Source organism: Rhinatrema bivittatum, chromosome 2 (genome assembly GCF_901001135.1).
Source record: "Rhinatrema bivittatum chromosome 2, aRhiBiv1.1, whole genome shotgun sequence".
Taxonomy (NCBI): domain Eukaryota; kingdom Metazoa; phylum Chordata; class Amphibia; order Gymnophiona; family Rhinatrematidae; genus Rhinatrema; species Rhinatrema bivittatum.
The window spans coordinates 779,552,918-779,558,917 of NC_042616.1; the positions used below are offsets into that span (position 1 = coordinate 779,552,918).

General features: G+C 51.0%; 1 protein-coding gene across 2 annotated transcripts in view; it reads right to left on the minus strand.

The window, feature by feature from the left end:
• Positions 1 to 5,757, minus strand: part of LOC115085728 (CMP-N-acetylneuraminate-beta-galactosamide-alpha-2,3-sialyltransferase 1-like) — a 123,351-nt gene extending 117,594 nt beyond the window's left edge. The window contains exons 1-2 of one of the 2 annotated variants that reach the window (XM_029592061.1): positions 5,687 to 5,757; positions 3,437 to 3,499 (exon numbers count right to left, since the gene is read on the minus strand). The gene's annotated coding sequence lies outside the window, so the exon portion shown is untranslated. Of the gene's footprint in view, positions 1 to 3,436; positions 3,500 to 3,866; positions 4,143 to 5,686 lie in introns of those variants that run through there. The other variant, XM_029592060.1, reaches the window with a different exon arrangement.
• Positions 5,758 to 6,000: the final 243 nt, after the last annotated feature.

The following is a 6,000-nucleotide window of genomic DNA, read 5'->3' on the forward strand; positions in this document are numbered from 1 at the left end:
ATTCATTACCCGGCTAAAATTAAATTTACTACAACCCCCCACCCTCCTGACCACCCCAAGACTTACCAAAACTCCCTGGTGGTCCAGCGGGGATTCGGGAGCACTCTTACACCCTCGGTACCAGTTCAAAATGGTGCCGATAGCCTTTGCCCTACTATGTCACAGGGGCTACCGGTGCCATTGGTCAGCCCCTGTCACATGGCCATCGGCGCCATCTTGTGCTCCTGCCATGTGACAGGGGCTGACCAATGGCACCGGTAGCCCCTGTGACATAGTAAGGGCAAGGCTATCGGCGCCATTTTGGTTCCTGGCACCCGACAGCACGAGTGCAGGAGATCGCTCCCGGACCCCCGCTGGATCCCCAGGGACTTTTGGCCAGCTTACGGGGGCCTCCTGACCCCCACAAGACTTGCCAAAAGTCCAGCGGGGGTCCGGGAGTGACCTCCTGCACTCGGGCCGTATTGCCAGTATTCAAAATCGTGCCAGCGCTACCTCAGCCCCTGTCACATGGTAGGAGCACTTTTCAGCTTGGAGAAGAGACGACTGAGGGGGGATATGATAGAGGTGTTTAAAATCATGAGAGGTCTAGAACGGGTAGATGTGAATCGGTTATTTACTCTTTCGGATAATAGAAAGACTAGGGGGCACTCCATGAAGTTAGCATGGGGCACATTTAAAACTAATCTGAGAAAGTTCTTTTTTACTCAACGCACAATTAAACTCTGGAATTTGTTGCCAGTGAATGTGGTTCGTGCAGTTAGTATAGCTGTGTTTAAAAAAGGATTGGATAAGTTCTTGGAGGAGAAGTCCATTACCTGCTATTAAGTTCACTTAGAGAATAGCCACTGCCATTGGCAATGGTAACATGGAATAGACTTAGTTTTTGGGTACTTGCCAGGTTCTTATGGCCTGGATTGGCCACTGTTGGAAACAGGATGCGGGGCTTGATGGACCCTTGGTCTGACCCAGTATGGCATTTTCTTATGTTCTTATGTTCTTATGGCGCCGATGGCCTTGTGACAGGCACTGACCAATGGCACCGGTAGCCCCTGTGACACAGCAGGTCAAAGGCTATTGGCGCCATTTTGAACTGGTACCGAGGGTGTAAAGTGCATGGGATGGCTCCCGGACCCCCCGCTGGATCACCAGGGAGTTTTGGTAAGTTTTTTTTGGGGGGGGGGATCAGGAGGGTGGGGGGGGATTGTTTAAATTGGCGGACGAATAATTCGGCGAAAATTCGTTGTATCTGTGGGGAATCGTGATACGTTTCGCTTCCCCACAAATACAACGAATATTGCCAATACGTAGGGACCGAATGCATACCCCTAGTATTTATTCTCTGTTTTTATTTACAGTGTTTGAAATATACTTGTTAGTCTCTCCTGATGCAGCTTTGAGCAAAACACGGGTCCGTGTCAGGGGACCTGGTTGACGACTGTATTTTACCTTGCTGAGTTTTGGAGTAGCCGCTTTATATTGAAAATAAAAAATATATCTTGAGAATAATCATTAATTCAATTTTGGACTTTATACTCATCTTGCATCTCCTTCTTGCTGTGTGGATGATTTTTTGGAGTGCAAATTTATTCTCCTATTTGTTTGTTGCATGATATCATAAGGCACATGAACCAACCAGAGCCCAGAAGGTGTGGCCTTCATAATATAGATGCCCGGCTGTGAACCGGGGTTCAAATCCTGCTTCTCCCACTGACTTTCCTTGTGTCCTTGGGCAAGACACTTTCTCTCTCCCCGGGTAATCTTTTAAATTGTAAGCACTTTGGGGAAGGGGCTACCTGAAAAAGGCTGTGACACAGTTAAAAATGGGAAAAGCTGCTCTACAAATAGAAAACTAAATATCATTGCTTCTGGGGTAATCAGTGTGATCAAGTACCTATAGAGGAGCAGGTCACTCAAAAGGTATCCGAGACTGGCACACTTAGCTTTCTGTGCAATAATAACATCATAAAAATAAAACGTATTGGGCAGAGTGACTTTTAAAGTCTGCTTTATGTGCACGCAATAGGATGCTGACTGCTGGCATTAATTCGAACATGTCCTAATCAGAATCCAAGAGCCACATAACAAATGTTACTGAAAACCAGAGGCCAGAAAACAGTGACATGCATCTGAGTCTTCAAATCTTTACTAGAAACCAGGAAAGAAAAAAAAAAAAAACCCACTCCAGCAGCGTGAAAGATTTTCAACCTGATGCAGCATCAAGTTCACATTAGCTATAAAACACAACAAGTTGCATCTGTGGACAGACTGGCACGATCTGATTCGACCTGTAAAGCCGTTCGTTAAAAGTGATTCTGGGGCGAACAGAACGCGCGCCTGCAGCTCCCAGAAACTCTCGCCCTTAACGCTTGACAGCCTAAAAGGGGCGCTAGACTTTTGTCTTTTTTTTTCCTCCCGTTAACCTGACGACTGCTGCTTTACCTTCTACACTTTTGTAACGTTTGATCAGGGGCAGAAGAAAAGAAAAGATCAGCAAACGTGAAGCAGACATCTCAAGTCAGTGAATATAAAACAACAGCACGGGAACAGAAAGATTACAAATTGTAGCCCGCCCCAGGCCCTGCAATAAAAATCCGCGGGCTAGGGCTGAGAGACGTTGTCCTGCTACACCAGCCTCCTCCAAATGATACGAGAAAACTAAATCTGAATCTTTTTTTCTAGAACAAGAGATCTGGAAGAGTCCCAGCATTAAATACCTCACAACTACACAGCTTAGCATTTGCTAAGCAGGCAAGCAAGTTTCGTCACTCCAAGCCCTGGGGAAAACACTCTTGTGCTGAATTATGTTCTGACACTCTTAAAGGCAAAACAGAAACAAACGTTGCATTAAGAGAAAAAAATAAGCTGTACAGACATCACATCAATCACAAACATTACGGACTCGTTTACCTTTACATACCGCTAGCTACCGCACCTTTAACTCCGCGGGGAGTGCGCAAAACAGGAAGGGGGAAAAAAAAGTCACAAAAAACTCAGCCAAGGGCTCTCCGGAGTACGGGGTAGGAGCCGATCCAGCTTAATTTAAGGGTGGGATCACTCGTGATAGCAAACTCCTGAGCTCTTCCAAAAAGTAAAAGAAAAAGAGCCGACTTCCCGTCGCCAGAGCAAACGTCCAGCCTCGGGAGAGGAGGATCGCTCCAGCCCCGCACCCCGGTCTGCCCTGCCGGACTGGGGTGGGCGGCAGGAAATGCGCTCTTTCCATCGGAACCAAGCGCGCCGATCGCGAGCCCCCGCACGGGAACTGCTTAGGCTGTTAAGGACTCAGACTGAGAAGGGAGAGGTTTTACGCGGGATCTCTACAGCAGTAGCAGTTCTCCATCGGAAGAACTCCAGGGGGGCAGGCGAAATTTGCACATATTTACATTCCAGAATAACTGGCACAATGGATGCAACAATGGCTCTTTATCTGCTAAGTTACCTGCTAGGCTACCGTCCTCTCCGCGGTCAGTTCCGTCTTTTGCCCATGATCCTGGGGGGGTCCCTGACAATGACAGGAAAAAAAAGAAGAGATGCAAGTAACCTCCGGATCGGTCCGTGCCACAGCCCCCTCCACGCTTCTCCTGCTGAAACTTCTGCCCTCCAAGCAGCGTCCGGCCCTTCCCCTCCAACTTCATAAAAAGCAAAAAAAAAAAAAAAGCGGCCGCCTCCTACCCCACAGGCTGCGCTAGCGGACCTGCATTTTTTTTCCTTACTGTAACCGGACCGCTATTTCCTGGCTCGCTCTCCCCTTCTTCCCTCCCTTGGCTCGTCTCGCTCCTCAAGTGCTAAAATTCCCCACCAGCCGGCCCCAGAGGGCGGATCTCTCCCCCCGATGGATCTCTCTCCCCCCCCCCCCCCGATCGCCTTACCAAGCTTCCAGGGGGGGAGGGGGGGGGGGCTCCTCAAGCTGCGGCCGCCCGGGCGAGCTGCACCACCCTCCTCCCCCTTTCACCAGCGTCTCTCGCCAGCCTTTGCCCGGAATGTAATGTAGTGATCTGGGAGCCACGTGGATCGGCGACAGGGGCTAAACATAGTGGGCAAAGCCCCGCCTCGAGCCAGGAGGAGACAGACTCAGGCGGGGCCCGGGCGGCTCCGGTCCCGGCCTGTGCCCCCCTCCTTCCGGGAAAAGGGGAGTCTGCTACCCACCGCTGCGCCGAAGAATGTACGCTCGCGTTACAGACCCGCGATGTTTCCTTGGGAATATGGAGCAAGAACGATGTAGGTGCAGCCCCTTTTTTTTTTTTTATTGCACATCAGTTAATCCTCGTATTTCTGGGACTTGCTTTGAAGGGGAAAAGATCCCTCATCTTAGACAGGTCACTTCATCCCACCCAGATGTCTACGACAGGGTTGCCAGGTTTTCATGAAAGAACAAGCACTTTAAAAAAAAAAAAAAAAAGCCCAAAAAAAGCCCAAAACACGTTAGATTGAAACTTTTTTTTTTAAATTTTATAACATTTAAGCTTGAAATACTTTTGTAATGTACACAAAACAGCTGACTTTAATGTAATAAATTGTTGTAGCTCTCACAGTTAACTAAAACAAGGTCTGACAATTAGTGATAACAACCAGTTCTTCATTCTCTATATTGTCAGCATTGTTTCAATACATATTTTTGTTGAATCGCTTCAGCACTGGCAAGAAGCTGGTACAGCAGATTCCTTCATGCTCATTCCCCCCTCCAAGCACATCCCTGGCACACACTCATTCATCTCTCCCACCCCCTACAAACACGTCTTCAATTCCCTCATGCTCATTCCCCCCTCCAAGCACATCCCTGGCCCACCACATACTGATTCCCCCCTCCCCACCCCCTCCAAGCACATCCCTGGCCCCCCACACTCATTCCCCCCTCCCTACCCCCTCCGAGCACATCTCTGGCCCCCACACATTGATTCCCCTCTCCCTACCCCCTCCGAGCACATCCCTGGCCCCCCAAAAACTGATTCCCCCCTCCCTACCCCCTCCGAGCACATCCCTAACCCCCCACACACTGATTCCCCCCTCCCTAACCACTCCAAACACATCCCTGCGCCCCCCCCCCCACACTGATTCTTCCCTCCCCACCCTCTCCAAACACATCCCTGGCCCCCCACATACTAATTCCCCCCTCCCCATCCCCTCTGAGCACATCCCTGGCCCCCCACTCATTCCCCACTCCCTAACCCCTCCGACCACATCTCTGGCCCCCACACTCTCATTACCCCCTCCAAACCCATCTCTGGCCCCCACACTCTCATTCCCTCTCCCTAACCCCTCTGAGCATATCTCTGGCCCCAAACACACTGGTTCCCCCCTCCCGAGCACATCTCTGGCCCCATACTCTAATTCCCCCCCTCCCTACTTCCTCCGAGCATATCTCTGCCCCCCCCCCCCCCCATACACTGAATCCCCCCTCTGAGCACATCTCTGGCCCCCACACTCTCATTCCCCCCTCCGAGCACATCTCTGGCCCCATACTCTCATTCCCCCCCTCCCTACCTCCTCCAAGCACATCTCTGCCCCCCCCCCCCCATACACTGATTCCCCCCTCTGGGCACATCTCTGGCCCCCACACTCTCATTCCCCCTCCGAGCACATCTCTGGTCCCCACGCTCTCATTCCCCCCTCCTTAACCCCTCCAAGCACATCTCTGCCCCTACATTCTCATTCCCCCCTCCCAACATACTAATTCCTCCCCTCCTGATACCTGGCTGTAGCTGCAGTCTGAAGATTCTTTCTCTGTGGCATGCTGCTGCACTGCAATGCCATGCTGCTGGCCTTCCAGGTCTGCCCACGAGGGATGCTTGTGCATGCTGTGCTGGACGGTGCTGGGTCTGCCCACAAACGTGCTCGTGAAGGTTCGCAGCTCTGATTGGCTTACTGCTGCAATATAGGGTGCGCCTGCTATGGACAGGCTTTATCGCAGCAGCAGTCCCGCCCAACAAGCCCCCCAAAAAAACACGACTGGCAGAAAAAATAGCCCAATTAAAAGCAACCCGCGAATCGGGAAAAAAACCCCCG